Source organism: Adiantum capillus-veneris, chromosome 29 (genome assembly GCF_014529385.1).
Source record: "Adiantum capillus-veneris isolate H3 chromosome 29, ASM1452938v2, whole genome shotgun sequence".
Taxonomy (NCBI): domain Eukaryota; kingdom Viridiplantae; phylum Streptophyta; class Polypodiopsida; order Polypodiales; family Pteridaceae; genus Adiantum; species Adiantum capillus-veneris.
Window position 1 is genome coordinate 119,971,692 of NC_140959.1, and position 17,055 is coordinate 119,988,746.

Below are 17,055 nucleotides of genomic sequence, written 5' to 3' on the forward strand. Positions count from 1 at the left end.
TGTAGAATACAAATTAGGTAAACATGAGTGTCATCTTCTTCTTCTTCTTCTTCTCTCTCTCTCTCTCTCTCTCTCTCTCTCTCTCTCTCTCTCTCTCTCTCTCTCTCTCGGGTTCTTCCCATACATGTGTATGTGTGGGCATCCGTTTGTGTTGTATAGATACATGAAAACACATTCACATGCATCAATATACATATATGTATATTTGGATACACATAGATAGTCATGCAAGCATACCCCACACACACACACACACACATGTGTGTGTGTGTGTGTTCCTGGTTAGGGAGCCTTGCAAACTTAATTGTCAAGGCCAACCACAATTGCAACGCTATACAAGAGTTCCCCTTGTTGCTAGAGTGTAACATGCTTTAGAATGAGGTAGATATCATTCCATGATGAAGCATGTTCTTGTTCCATAAAGGAAGCTAAGATGCTCTACCAACAATTTTATGATCTATGTTGTTAAAAGTTTCCAAATAGCCATTCTTTTTATTCAAATAGGCTATTTGAATAAAGCCTTTCTTTTATTCAAACCTTTCAAATTGATTGACTAATCAAGGTTGCTAGATTGAAAGCTACTTTGGTGGCTAGTACAAATGGCTGTTAGAAAAGAACCCAAAGAAAGTGATGCAATAAATATGGCATCAGTTGGTCGTTCAAGAAAGTATAGCATGTAACTCTTATTTAATGTAAGAACACTTAATCTATGACACTACCTGAATCCACACCTATGGCTTTCATGTTGACCCATGTTCAATCCTCACTTTTGAGCATCTCTTTTGAGCTCATATAATTCTTCATGAGAATCCCTTTCAATGTAGCTTTAAGCACATGATTTTCATACTCTTAATCTTAATTGTATTTATAAATTTAGTTCACTTTATGCTTTGAGAGCATTATGTGGGGTAGTCTTCTCGGTCTTTATGCTCTTTCAGTTGTTGTTTGTAACCAGGGCACCGGAAAATGACTTTATGGCGACAACTTTGGATCTTTTTCACCCCCTTATGATAACGTGGAAAGTCGAAAATGATATTGGGGAAGGAGATTCTACATAAATTTAACCTTTTGAGCTAAAAATCTAGAAATTTGAGCCATCCTCAAATCCTTCTTGCAAAAATTTGAGGTGGCCATTTTGTGGTTTGAACAAGTTTTGGATAAAGTGAGCCTACCTTGTCTCGAGCCCTAACATTGCTAAGTTGTGTGTGTGTGTGTGTGTGTGTGTCTCTGCTCGTCTGTACCTTGACATGGCCATTTTGCGTGCCACCTTGCAATCCCCCGCCTCATCCCCTCACTGCTCACGCGACACCTGGCATCCCCTTTTCCTTTTCATTTGCTTTTCAATAACAAACTTCAAGGCATCTTTGTTGATTCTTATTAAAAGAAACGGTTAAGAATTGTGAGTGTTTGTGGAGTATTTGGCTTTAAAAGTGCATTTGATGTGAGACTAAATATCAATGGTCAAACCATGGTAGTAATTCAGGTATATAGGCCACATATATGGATGCTTGTCCTAGTGCGTTCATACAACAATTTGGTTGTTCCAGAGACAAAGTTCCCTAAAATACCTTGAATGTTCTTTGGGCATATGCTTCATAATCATCAAAGAGTTGTGTGGGAAGCTTTGCAATGCAAATTCTACAATGGGGTCAATGATCAATCAATTACTGCCCAAAAAATTTAATTAAAGCATAGCATTTTTGTTTAAAGGTCTTTTTTTTTTTAATCCTTATTTTAGCAGTTGTAAAAGGGTTTTGATCATGCGTGATAAAGAGGATATTGTAAGTGGAAATGTATTATTTGCATTAATACCTCGTCATAGCTTGAATATTTGCAATCCTACTGGCTAGTCACTACTCTAAAAGAAGTTTTTTTCCAATGTTGTTTAAAGGGCATGCTAGATAGGGAAGCGGGATTTATACAAAACTCTAAGCTGTCCACAAGGACTAATAACTAAATGCCCTATGTCTACCCTCAAACCTCAAGGTCCAACGAAGTCATAACCAAGACTTTTCAATATCTATATCAACTAAGTCATAACTAAGGGATAAGCACCTCCCCCTGTGGGCCCTCCGGTGTGTCGAAAAAAAAAACTAAGTCATAACTAAGACTCTTCAAATCCCCAAAGGGGTTTCGAACCCTCACCACACATCGGATTAAACTATGCTACTATTCTAGGAAACTCCACGTTGTGCTCTGTTGGCTTCATCGCTGTTTTACAACAAAAATAAGGGATTCTGTGCAGCATTCTCTCACCTGGTGCCCTTTGCCCTGGTTCTTCTTCCATGTATGCCTCGGACGACATCTACCCTACAGTCTCTCTGCTCGTTTGTACCACAACATGGCCATTCTACATGCCACCTTGCAATCGCTCGTGATGTCCTCCATCCCTCACTACTCACATGACACTGGCATCCCTTTTTCCTTTCATTTTCTTTTCAATAACAAACTTCCAACGTATCTTCATCGATTCTTTTTAAAAGAAACAATTTAGAATCGTGAGAACATACCAGAGTATTTGGCTTTAAAAATGCATGTGATGTAAGACTAAATGTCAATGGTCAAACCATGGTAGTAATTCAGGTATATAGCCACATGTATGGATGTCAATTGTGGAGTATATGGATGCTTGTCCTAGTGCATTCATACAACAATTTGGTTGTTCCAGAGACAAATCTCCCCTCTCTCGCCGACAAGATGGCCGTCAAATTGATGTTCAGAGCTATTCACCATCCTCGGGAGGAATGGTCGGTACTGCTTCTCAGGACCATAAGCAGATTCATACTCACATGCAAAAGGTTGGGTGAACCTTCCCTTTCTGTGCACGTATGTCGCACGTGTCAATGCAAGGAACTTGCAGATACACCGCGTGCGAGCCACAAATGGCTCCAAGCACACAACAAGCCTAAACTAGTAAGCTCAAGATGACGATGGTGTGTCACTCACCGCTCTACGCTTGCTTCGTGGAGGATTCCTCGCCGCAAAGAAGAGGGAGATGCCACTACGCCGCGCTCAACCACCTCGCCGTCATCGTGCCGTCGCAATGCTCGATCGCACTCTCTCTCTCTCTCTCTCTCTCTCTCACATACACACACACAAGGAGATGAAGAAGAAGAAGATGGAGATGGAGCAAGAGCACTCTTCAATTGCACAAATGAGAGAATGAGTGAATTTTAGGTTTAGTTGACTTTTATATGAGCTCACCCCATTCACACTTGGGCACCCATGCTTAGCCAACTAATCCCTTGAATGTTCCAGTTAGAGTGCGCCTCTCATCGACGATCACTCTTACCCTTTTCCTATTGGACCGACAAGCCCGCTACCTGACTCTACAAGTAAATAATACAACGTCCGTCATAGGTAATATGGTGTCCGTGAGCCGTGAGGGTTAACATGCACCCCTTCCTGATGTAGATTCCTTCCTCGGAAGCTATTGAGTTGAAGCTCGTTCGTCGAGGTGGAAGAGCATTTGAATGAATGTCCTTAGCCTTCTTCAGCCACTACAAAATCAAACAACATTGGCACAATAATTGCATTCTCATATAAAATTAAAAAGCATATGCAGTTGTAGGCAGACAATGTGATTGGCCGTAACAAGATTTTAAACCATTTGTCAACAATAAACATTAAATTGCAATATAATCAAATGCATAAATAGATGTAAAGGTAAAAAATTAAGCAAGTCTAGGGTCGCTAATTTAACGGTCGAAAGGCACTAGAGATCGACTATTAATACCATGGGTAAGCTTCTTAATTTTCTCTGGTCAATTAAGTTTTTTAATTATGAGAGCTAAGTATTTCATGTTCGAGGGCTGACTAGAGGCTATACCTAGAAGACCTTGTAGTTAAGCTACAATAATTTAGGAATTTCTCATGAAATCATCGCCTGACTGATTACCTTTTCTTTGACCCCCCAAAGTCTTTTCACAATGATTCAATTTTGATGTGTGTGTTTATTTTGTATACCTTGGGTTTTTTGCTTTTCAAGGAAAAGCGCCCACACTGGGAACCTCTAGGGCTTTAGTACCATAGGTGATACATGTGAGTGAAGTACCAAATCAAGCTGAGATTTCTCTTCCAGTTGAAGATTTTACATTGTGGCACTTTGATTTTTTGTTTGTTCATTTTCAGCATTTTAATTTTGTAACTTTGGGGGGTCATATAACACTGTTACACCTCCCCAGGCTCATCACACTAGTAAACTCCCTTTATAATACTTAAGCTAAAGTCAATAGGGAATAAGCCCTAGTACATTTCACACAATGCTGCCTAAATCGGATTAAGAACCTAAGTAACCATTGATAATTAGGAAGGCATTCCCCATGGTATTAAGAGAAGATCTGTAACACCTAGCTTGGTCAAACTAGCTTAGTCGGACGGTTTGATTTTTAAACCTAGACAAGTGATTATGACAAAAAATTACATTGAATTTAATGTTCGGTACTAAACAAAGGCACTAAATATTATACTACCAATCACAATCAAAGCAGACAAACATAGATGAAAAAAAGATAAGGGGCAATGCTAATGGACAAGAAACACCTGTTTGTGTTGATGGTCGCGCTTGATTTGAAGAGTGAGTCGAGATAAAGATTCCATGAAGGTCCAAATTCTAACAACAGCAACACGCTCCTGTACACACTAGGAAACACAACGAATACCTCTAGGAGGCACATCAGTGGGAAAAGGTACCAACACTTATTGAACACAAAATAAAAAACATAAGGAATCCTAACCTAATTATTTGCACTCCCCCTAGAGAGTCAAGGGAATAGGATATTGTAGAGATTAAGGGGAAACCCTAAGGATAAACCCCTATCCTCGTCGTCAAGATAAACAAAGTCATCATCCATGAGACCATATGTGCCATCTGTGTAGTAATGTAAATCTTCTTCTTCATCATAGGTACCCATGTTTACTAAGAAGGTCACTAGACGCCTATAGTCATCTTGGTCAAAAGGGTAGGCTTGTGCAATGGGAGAAACGCTCTCTACTAAGTATGGATCAGACGTGGTCAAGAGACGTATCAGCCATTCTAACTCCTCAAAATTCCTCTCACATGCTAGTGTACCTACCAAATCCCATTCACATGCAAGCACCGGAAAGACCATGTGAAGGATTTAACCAATAGTTTTCGACCGCTCTATGCGTTTCATCTAGTTGCAAGGGTGGTAAGGTACTCTCCCATGATTTTATTTGCAACATTGTTATAGGCGGTGAACTTACAACGGGAGGTGGAAACTCTTTCTTGCTTGTATAGATATGTACAATGGTAGGTGGAGGTTGTGTCGAAGCTTCTATTTCCGTATAGGAACTACATGAAGAGCAAGAAGCTTCATTTGATTTTCCTGTTCCTGAGCTAGGTGGAACAAATCGTTCTTTCTTTGGTACCCAAATTAGCTCTGGAGCAGGTGTGTAACATTCCGTGATTTTTTCCTTTCCGCGATCTTCAATTCGTTTTGGAGCCACATGGGCCCGGTGACAAGTAAGAGCACAAATTACGTTTTGGCACCCAGATTTGATCATTTCCTTTATAGTAGCCTTGAGCTTCCAATAGCTTTTTAGGAATCCAATGCAACGTTTCTTTACATTTCTTGGGGTGAATGGGACGTCTCTTAACAGGCTCCTGTCTTTTAGCATTGGCTATGGTTGCTAAAGAAGCTTTAGGGACCCACTTGTATGTTTTCTTTGTTATATTGGGATGGGTCTTGTGTGTCTCAAGCTTTATTTCAGCTACATCAGTTGAAGCTCTACAGACTTGGGCTATGGGGACATATGGTTCAACTTCTTGGACATGCAATGTTTTGGGTTTTATTTCCTTAAGAGGCAATATCTTAGGAAGTATGGCTTGAGTGGCAGGGCTAAGAGTTGGTTTCTATGTTGTGACACCCCCTGTCCCCCAATCAATAGTGCATTTGGTGGCTGTCATCCACGTGCGTCCTAGATTTATATTACCCTCCATAGTTCCAACAGGCATGACCAGAAAGTCTTGAGCTACAACCCCATTGTCATAACTGACAGAAGTGTACCAGATTCCAAAAACCAAAGTTTTTTTGTTGTTGACACCCTTGACTTGGATAATACTCTCAGATAGAGGTGGCTTCCCTAACTGACACTACACCCCATATGATAGCAGATTATATTTAGCACTCGTGTCCAATAAGGCGTTATATAGCACTTTTCCATAAGTGCTGTTTAGCTCAATAGGGTATCGTAGAGGGTGTGTCAGAGTCCAACCAATCCTTGTCGCTTTCAACGTGGAATGCATGTGTGACTCCAAGGTTAGCCTCTCGTTTTTGTCTTATGCGTTGTTGTCGCTCTTTAGCCTCAGCTTGAGCTTGTATCTTCTTCAATTCTATTTGTGCCTTGGCTGCCTTTTCCGTATGGATAGCACGTAGCTCCTCTTGGCTTAAAGGATCATAGTATCTTTTAAATTTTCTCCCATTGAGGAATCCAATGGTTTCAACTCCATCAAGAGTCTTCACACAAATGGTTCCTTGTGGGGTGATCTCACATACTCTATATGGTCCTTTCCCCGCATATTTCAACTTTTTCTTTTCGTTACGCACTCCATACATGAGGACTTTATCACCAACATTGATATCTTTGTTCTTTAGATGACGGTCAACCCATTTCTTCTTCCTATCTTTCTCCACAAGTGCATTTTGCACAGCTAATTGCCTCTCTTCATCTAGACTTTCAAGGATATATAATCGCTCAACTAAGGGGTTACCATCCCAACCTTCTTGAGAAGTTACTCGAAGACTAGGAACGACAAACTCTCATGGCATAACCACTTCTTGGCCATACACCATCTTGAATGGTGTGCAGTTAATGGCAACTTTGTACACAGTATAATAAGCCCATAGAGCTGATGTAAGCATTAAATCCCAATCTGTGCGATGAGCTTCCACCATTTTGGTTAAGATAGAGATTAAGGTTTTATTGGTGCTCTCAGCTTGGCCATTTGCTTGTGGATAATAAGGTGTGGACTTACGGTGAGCTATCATAAAGTTGGTAGTGAGTTCTTTTATTACTCCATTTATAAAATGAGTACCATTGTCACTCACAATCTCAAAGGGACAACCAAATCTTGTAATAATGTTCTCAAAGAGAAACTTGGCAGTTGACCTTGCATCAGCCTTACGTGTTGCCTTGGCTTCCGCCCACTTTGTCACATAGTCAGTGGCAACAATAATATATCAAGATTGAGTGCTACGAGCTGCCGGACTAATTGGGCCTACAAAGTCCAAACCCCATTTTTCAAATGGTTGAGTCACTTTAACAGGATGTAAGGGCATCCTATCCTTTCGTTGTGTGATCTTGTAACGTTGGCATTCATCACATCCTTTTGCAAAAAGTGATGCATCCTTAAATAAGGTTGGCCACCAATAGCCTGATTGCAACACCTTTCTAGCTGTTAGTTCCCTGAGAAATGTCCGCTGGCTATACCCATGTGGGATTCTTGCAGTATGTATAAATACTCATCCTCACGGGCACAACGTCTAAGAATATCATCCTTCCCTACCCTGTAGAGAGTTCCTTCAATGAGAGAGTAAGGTTTGCATTCTTTTAACAGTTTTTGAGCTATGTCTTTACGAAGCTCTTTGGGTGGAAAACCATTAACTAGAAAGTTCACAATCTTCTCACTCCATTCAGGTATGGTTTCGACTAGTAATAGACAAGTATCAGGCAACTCCAATAGAGGATTCACCATTGGGTATGCGAGACAAATGATCCGCCATGAAATGTCTTTTACCAGGTCTCACCACAACGGTAAAATCAAACTCAAGGAGAATTAACAACCATCGTGTAATTCTTCCCGTGGAACAAGGTTTATTTACTAGATACAAAAACGCTTGGTGATCAACATAGAACACAAAATTGTTGGCCAGAAGATAGTAGCGAAATTTCTTCACTGCATAAATCATACATAAACCTTCTCGCTCTGTAGTGGTATAGTTTCTCTCGGCATCATTCAATTGACAACTTGCAAATCTAATGGGATAGTCCAGTTTATGTTCTCCTGGTTGAGCTAGAACACACCCAATAGCAAAGTTTGATGCATCAATATGCACATGGAAAATTACATTCCAATCGGGCAATTGTAGAATAGGAGCGCTAGTCAAGTCTTTTTCAATGACTCATAAGCATGGTCACACTCCTCAGTCCATTGGAACTCAATAAGAAGCTTGTACAAAAGGACGACCTATCTCGGCAAAGTTTAAAATAAACCGTAGGTAATAACCAACATGGCCCATGAACCTTTGAACTCCTTTATAGTTTGTAGGTGGTGGCAATTCAACAATGGCTTTAATTTTTCTCTCATCTGTGGAAATCCCATTTTTGGACACTATATGCCCTAAAATGACTCCATGTTTAACCCAAAATTGGCATTTGAAAGGGTTTAAGGAGATGCGATACAATCTACACTTCTCGAACACTTTTCATAAGCATGATAGATGTTCTTTCCAAGAGGAATAAACACAAAGGTCATCTAAGAAAGCTTCACAAAACTCCCTCAAATATTCTCTAAAAGCAGTGTTTATTAATCTTTGAAAGGTAGCCGGGGCATTGGTTAATCCAAAAGCCATAACACGAAATGCGAACACTCCAAATTAGGTTATAAAGACTGTTTTAGCTTGGTCCTCCAACGCAATTGTGATTTGGTTGTAGCCAGAGTACCCATCTAAAAAGCTATAAGCTTCCTTCCCTGCAACTCTTTCAAGCACATGTTCTGAATATGGAAAGGGGTAATGGTCCCTCCTAGTGGCGGCATTGACCTTCTTGAGATCCATGCACACTCTGAGTTTCCCATTCTTATTTGGCACAATCACTATTGGAGACACCCATTCTGAGTGCTCAATAGGGTATAAGAATCCACATTCCACAAGCTTTTCAATCTCTTCTTGAATGATTTTTGCATATTTAGGATTCATTGGGTAGGGTCGTTTTGCTGAACTGGTTTAGCCATGCTATTCATGGGGATTGTGTGTTGCACCACGGAAGGTGGAACACCTTTCATATCATGATATTTCCAGGCAAATATATCCTTGAATTCCTTGAGAAGTTCTTGAAGTACACACTCCTCAGTCTCGGTCAGATCTTGGGCAATGAAAACAGGTTTAGATTTTCTCCTGGTTCTGCTAACTCTATTTCCTTAACTATCGCAGGACCATCATAGACTCCATTGCTCCCATCGATAGGTTTTCTTTGAGCCTTTGTATACACAACCTTACGTTCCTCTGTGGTATAGGATTTAAATTTTCAGTGCAGGGTATAAGTCTGTGGAGTCCTGTTGTTCTATGGACTGTGATTTTACTTCTATTTCCTTTTGTTGTTGAGCTAACTCTTGATTTTGTCGTCTCCTTATAGTACGGCTCAAAACTTTGGCTTCTGTGTAGCCTCTAGTTGTGCGATGTCAATGGGTTGTGGACTACACCACATAATGCTTTGAAGGTATTCACCCCAGTTATCTACCAACTTTCGATGAGCATCACATGCCCCTATATAATTAAGCCATTCTGCGGTAGATTTATTTTCATTTATTCTAGCACGCACATTTTCTCGATATCATCGCCTCTTATATCTCTTACTCTTCTTGTTTAATTCTCGATTACGGTCAATCTCTAGTGAAGAGTCACTAGATGAATCACTACTTGTGTCTTCTGCTCCCTTGGATAGATTGTCATCTAGATTACCACTGGGCCCTGAATGGTTTGTCCCCACATTTGCACTAAGATTTAACTCAGATTCTTTGTCCTTAGAGTCAATTTCAACTGATGATTCTGACCCCAAATCGTGTGGGCTATAGTCTTGTGAGGCGCTACTGGTTCCAATGCCAGTCAAACTTTCATCTTGTGGATCATCAAAAGCTATATGTATTGCTTCTAGCATATTTAATGATACAAGTGGTGGCATTTCATCCCCCTCAGGTGTTACCCAGGTCGTCCCCCTATTTCCCCAAGTGTCTATGGTTGCTGCTAGGTGGACCCAATCCACATTGTTCGACTCAATCATCCCAGGTAGTACATCCATATAAGGAGAATCTTCCCCAACATCAGTGTCCACTTTACACGTGTAACAGTACTGCAATGGGGCTGAGTGAACTGTGGTGCCATATCTATGATCAATTATAAACATGTTTCCTAGAGGATGTGCTCGACCCGTCACAAGATCCACTCAAATGACAGAATCTTGGAACTGCAAGTAGACATGGTTTTTAGACCAGTCATGCACCATTTTTGCTTCCCTCATGAAAGGACGTCCTAAGATCATCTCTGATGCCATAATGTGCTTGGAGAAATCCATAACAATGAAGGTAATTCTTATTTTATGTCCAAAGACCTTGATCTTGAGATCTTTTAGCATCCCAATAGGATTAACAATAGACCCATTGGCCATCTTCACTACTATGGTTGTGGTCGCGAGGTGAGGTCTTCCCATAGTTTCCCATCAATTTTTAGTCACAATGCTAACCCCAGCGCCACCATCAAGGATTCCCTTCACAGTTAATCCCTTAGTAGTGATTGGTATGGTCGCATTGGATTCATCACCCTCAAAGTATTGTCCCAACTTGTTAACATGTATTTCTATAACAAGGTTCTCATCTAGGTTGGGTTGTGGATCTAAGTGTTCCTCCTCTATTGGTATCTCCCCAGCTCCATCCATCTGTGTAAATTGTGGTAGCCCAAACTTCAGTTCTCCATTGAGGAAGGCTCGAAGAGCTGAGACTAGCTTAGGGTATTTATATAGTTTGGACATATTAGTGGTTCTAACCTCTGAAGACATGAAATCCATCAATTTGGCAATGTTTAACGGCACCTTTTGGCCTTGAGTCCCTTGACGTGGGGAAGATGGGATCTCCATTTCTTCAATAGGATCAAGTAGTCCCTCTGTAAACATTCTTTCCATCAAGAAGTGAGTACGCCCACTTTCCCATGACTTTAAGTCACTTTCTTCTTGGATGACACTAGGTATGGCTAAGGGTCTATGGTCTTGGTGAGGTTGTTGTTGCGTAGGGAACACGGTGTCTGTAATCTGGATTTTCCTACTAGATCCCTTTGGGTATCTTCTACCAAACTCCTTAATTGCTTGACTCGCTCAATCTCCTCTGTAGGTTTTGGATAAGTTCCTATCTTCTTCTTGGATCCTGGCCATTGTGGCTCATGAAGATCTTCCTTGTTGGTTTCTATCTTAGTGGTCATTTTGGTCTCCATGGTTTCTCCTGAATCAGAATCCTCTTCAGCGTCATTCATATATACGGGGTTGTCACCAGTCCCTATGTTGGTCTTTGAACTGGGGTCTGTCTTCGTTGCTTTTTGCGATCTCTTTCTTCGTGTTTTCTTCTTTTTCTGAGATTGGGCAATTGATGCCGTGTCTCTTTCCTCAAGGATATAGTTTTGTTTTTGGAGCATCGATCGTGTGAGTACGTTTACTGGTACCACAGGTGTACTTTGTGATGGCTCCTCGGTAACTTCAATCAAGTTTAATGGCGTAATCTTCGGTGCATTTGGATTATTTGGACATTGGGCAATCAAATGATCTATGCCACATCGATTACACATGAGTATTGGCAGTGTAGACGTCTCGCTTGATTGGTTTGCATTAGTGTGGCGTTCTTTTGTAGCCTAATAGGACACTCGGCTACACGACACAAAAGTGATTCTCGGATGTGGTGGTTGTAGTCCTAGCACTGGAGGTGGTAAAGGTGTTGTTTGAACAACATTTTGGGCCCTAGGGACCATGTGTTGTGATGTTTGTTCAAGAGGTGGGGCCGGCATCAATGCAGGCACTCGAGGTGTGTCTGTCCATGATAAGGTTGGTCTATTGGCCATCGCACGCTTAAATACTATGCAATCCTTAGCTTGATGAACATACCTTCCATAGGCATTGCAGTTCCCATTGAATTTTACTCTAAAAGTAGGGCATTCACTGGTACTATGCGGTCCATAGCATATTGAGCACCATTGCTGCTCCCTTCTTGGATACATATGATTGTTTTGCGGAGCACGATTGTCTCTAAGACTCTCTTAAATAGCCTCGGTGAGATCTGCTAAAGTCATCTCAGATATCCTTGGCTCCTTAGCAATAGGCTTTAGGGTCATTGGCTGATGCCCCGATGCTTGTGAGCTAATAGATTTAGACTCAACAAACACTCTTTCTCCTTGAATCATTAAATTATCCTCCAATTGGATCGCATTGGTGGTGACTGCTTCCCAAGTAGTGATACCTCTAATGACTAGGCCATTGTAGATATCCTCATGTCGTAATCCCCAAATGAATCTATCGAGCAATTGGTTATTGTTGAAGCGCTCATTTGGATTACAACGAGAATTCAAATGCTTCAAGCGACTAATAAAGTCTCTCACCAACTCTCCTTCCTCTCGTTGGGATTTCTGGAGCTGAGAGGATACACTCCAAAGCACTCCCTCTCGTATGTATTCTTTTAAGAACAGTCTCCTAAGAGCAGGGTAATTTGTTTTTTCTTCCACCCTTAGGGTTCTATACCAATTCCCTGCCTTTCCACTTAAGGTTAGGCTTAAACCATTGCTCTTATGTAGGTCATTGTGTTCTCCTAGAGAATCACATATTTGTTCAAACATTTCGATATGCTTTCTCACATCCTTGTCTCCACTAAATTTTTGTGTGAGCTTGGCTATTTGTACTGCCTTACTTCTAGGCTCTCTATCAGGCGCGTTACGCAGATTCTCAGCAATAGATCGACCGATAGCTTGAGAAAATGTTGCCAAGTCACATAAGTGAGCAGGCACCGTGGGTGGAGGTGCTCCAGAGACTACATGTGGAGTAGGTATTGGCATTGGGCTTGGCGCATAGGAAGCCCTTGGGTTCCACGTTGGGTACGATGTTGTGCCATGTGGTGGTCCATAGTTCATATGTGTGGCCCTATGCATAGCAGGCGTCGGATGTGACATGCTAATGCTAGCCGGTATGGTCCCATGGAAATAAGAACTTGGGTGTTGTGGTTGTGGAGCATAGGTAGTTGAAACAATGGGAGGGGTAGGGACTACATGAGTATGAGGACCCATGGGTGTATACAATTGGTACACACTTGTAGGTACTGTTGCAGGCATTGAGCTACCATGTAGTGGCGCTTTACTAACAAATGAGGTCCATGGCATGTTTCTCGGCATGTCCATCATTGGGGTAGGCATGGTAGCCGTGGTGTCATCAAGGGAAAGATGAGCTAGACTTGGAAAGGTAAAGCTATCACTTGTGGGCTCAGATTGCACTGAGACCTCTGGCGAAACAACATATGGAGGATCCATCGGACTTACCGAGGGAGTCTCCATTTGCGATAAGGTCGGTTGTTTATCCTTTCCTGTATCTAAGAATCTCATGAGACCCGTTGAAGGCATGTTGATCCCCTTGTTCTATCTCTCTAACTCAATGACCCTATGGATGACCTCACAAACTCTTTGTTGTTGATCCTCCACACTAGTAGCACCCATTGTGGATTGTAGGACATCTAACCAACCCACGTGATAGGTGTGACCTGTGTATAGATTGGTCAGAGTTTTCGTTTGTAGTTCGTACTCCTAGTTCTCATTTAAGAACACTCCATCTAGGATTGAGGTGCTAGGGGTGTCCCTTGAGCTAGATGCAATGTTGCTTTCTAGGGGTTGGCCCTTAGCGATTGCTAAGTCAGGAGCACTCAATTGCTCTCTTAGCAAAGATATTGACATAGGCCATTTTGATTTTAACTCTCTTCGTTGCTTCACGTTACGTAAGCTCTCGACTTCCTTTTCCCTCGCTGCAAGGATATATCACTCAATCTCTTGCACTTCGGCAAGGCTTCTACCATCGGGTAATATGACTTCGGAGGGAAATAACTTTGGAGAGTCACGAGGTGCAGTGAATGAAGTATTCACGTGCACATTCTCTAAGGGTATAGGGTCTACGCTGGTCACGAAAAGAGAATTTACTTTCCCATCCCCCTCATTTACATCATTAGCTCCATGTTCGGAGCGAGTGGCTCTACTAAAGGTTTCCTTCAGGCGGCTAAGCACGCTCGGCCCGGACCGCGGGCCCATGGCATGCATGTATTGGCTTAAGCTATCGAGATTAGGCATTGGGAAACCCTCCATGACGTCGTAGTCAAAGGAAGAGTCACTAGCCGCTATATTCGGGTCTTGGTTTGTACTACCTTGGGTCCCCGCCGAGGGCCCGGAACCTAAAGTAGGTGGATTGAGAACTCGCGTAAGTCGAAATTCTCTCTAGTTTCTCCGTCTCTAGCACACGACCAGAGCGCAGATGCATGTGCCTTTGGCATCCTACAAGCGTCGGCGAATAACCTCGAAGGTTAACCGCTTACCTTTTTTAAGCGTCCGTTTTCACTCGTGTTTTTTACGTTTTTAATGTTCTTTTAGTATTTTTTAATGTCTGATTTTTTATTAAAGTGTGTGATAGCTCGAAACGAGCGTATCACTTAGAGGGTCACTGTGTGCTTTACAACACAATTTTCAGGCATCTGAAGTTCCGTTGGTCCTCAAAAAATCGATTTTTAGCTACGTGTGAAGCTAAAATTCATAATTTTAAAAGGCGACTGGGGCCTAGGCCTGAGCGTGAGCTTGGGCTTGGGTCTGGGAGATATTCTCGATCCCGGTCCTTTCTTTATTTTTTTTAATTTTTAATTTTAAGGTCGCCGCGGCCTGCATGAGAGCACACACACACTCTATCTACCTACTTCTAACTAATACACCTACTGTTACACACTAACACACTCTATTAGCTCTCATAGATTTACTTCCTACTTACTGTACAACCTTAACACAGAAAACTAACAACCTTAATACACAGAGAATAAACACAGTATCTTTGAAAACTCCATTAACAAAGAAAACTAACAACCTTAATACACAGAGAATAAACACAATATCTTTGAAAACTCCATTAACAAAAAAAAATACACAATACAACACCAAATCCTTCTTCTCAACACACACACACACACTACCTTTTCTACAATTGAAATTGCACCACAAAAGAAGCACAGAGTGCCATTCAAGCTTAGTGTATGGCATTCTCTGGCAGCGACGCCAAAAATGTGTGTGTATGTCGCATGTGTCAATGCAAGGAACTTGCCGATACAGCGCGTGCGAGCCACAAATGGCTCCAAGCACACAACAAGCCTAAACTAGTAAGCTCAAGATGACGATGGTGTGTCACTCACCGCTCTATGCTTGCTTCGTGGAGGATTCCTCGCCGCGAAGAAGAGGGAGACGCCGCTACGCCGCGCTCAACCGCCTCGCCATCGTCGTGCCGCCGCAATGCTCGATCGCACACACACACTCTCTCTCTCTCTCTCACGCGTACACACACACACACAAGGAGATGAAGAAGAAGAAGATGGAGATGGAGCAAGAGCACTCTTCAATTGCACAAATGAGAGAATGAGTGAATTTTAGGTTTAGTTGACTTTTATATGAGCTCACCCCATTCACACTTGGGCGCCCATGCTTAGCCAACTAATCCCTTGAATGTTCCAGTTAGAGTGCGCCTCTCGTCGGCGATCACTCTTACCCTTTTCCTATTGGACCGACAAGCCTGGTACCTGACTCTACAAGTAAATAATACAATGTCCGTCGTAGGTAATATGGTGTCAGTGAGCCGTGAGGGTTAACACTTTCTCACCCTCTTCTTCAGCCCTCACCTCTCGCTGGCCATAGGATCTGACCTAATGATGTCCTTATGGGGAGCATGGAATAGACACAGGTTCAAATTGAGCCCTAACTGGAAAACGAGCCATAGCTAGCCTTTGTTGCTGAATGACTCCATCTGGCTGCCCTGGGTCACCTGCAAAGATGTTCAGGTGGATACCTTTAGACTTGCCCTCACCATTCACAACAAGGGAGTTCGCATTTGGGCTGATGTATGGTCACCTGCAGCCTTCGACTGGCTCTCCGACCTGGAAATCGCTCTCAAGTTTTAGTTGAGGCCCTGGGAACGTGCATACCTTCACAGTCGACTAGCCCTTCTTCCTACTTCCTTTCATTGGCTTCTTAATTGCTCCTCTGTCCTCTCCCTCAAAGGTATAGTGTGGTTAGGGGGCTACCTTCTTTCCCATCCTCAGGTCGCACCTAAGCCCCTCTCTCCCCCCCTCCACATCATTTTGAATGAGCGATGGGGTCTCTCCCTTGACAAGAGGCAGTGGAACTTTAAATTTAGGACCCTATGGTCAACTGCCTCTTCCCGAAAAAAATCTACCCTCCTTTGGCTAATCATCTACAAAGTTGTCTGGACTGGTCAGAAACTTAGGGACGCCGGCCTTGCTCTAGGAACATGCCCCACTTGCAAGAATTGTCCTGAAGACCTTCTTCACCTCTTCATGAACTGCTCTTTCAACTTTCCCTTTTGGAAACTAGTTCTGAGTTGTCTTGGCCACACACTTTCATGAAAAAATGTTATGCTAGGTGATAATGTAGGCATCCATCCATTATTTGGAACCATATAAGGGGAGAATTCATGTGGGCTATTTGGAGGTAGAGGAATTGCTATATGTATGAGGAGGCTTACCAGGTCTCAAACCTGAGAATCTTCTTTGATGAAATTGTTTTGCAGATAGAAAAACTCTCCATTGCTGAGTGCAGAATCTACCGGAAGAAGCACAAGATGTTGGACACTACGTGTGAATTTTTTCAGCGTGCTGGAGTTGTTGAGGAGTTGTGCTACATGAGAGACATCATGGAGGAAGAGATTCAGGAAGGCTTGAACTTTCAGCTGGAAAACTGGCACTGTGCCAAAACCCTACTTGTAAAAATCATATGTGAGCTTGATGCTCTCAAGATCTAACCCCCTGATGTTTAAGCTAGCGACCAACTCTGTCTGCAATCTGTATGCTCCCTCCTTGAGCATGTCGATGTATCTTTTTGTCTCTTTCTAATAAAAATCTCCGCCTTATATTGGTTTTTTTTTAAAAATCTCCCTAAAATACCTTTAATGTTCTTTGGGCATATGCTTCATAATCATCAAAGAGTTCTTTGATTGTGTGGGAAGCTTTGCAATGCAAATTCTACAATGGGGTCAATGATCAAT

At 42.1% G+C, this 17,055-nt stretch overlaps 1 pseudogene; it reads left to right on the plus strand.

Moving 5' to 3' along the window:
• The first annotated feature begins 2,697 nt into the window (after positions 1-2,697).
• LOC147419851 (uncharacterized) lies at positions 2,698-16,812 on the plus strand (annotated as a pseudogene).
• The last annotated feature ends 243 nt before the right edge of the window (positions 16,813-17,055 follow it).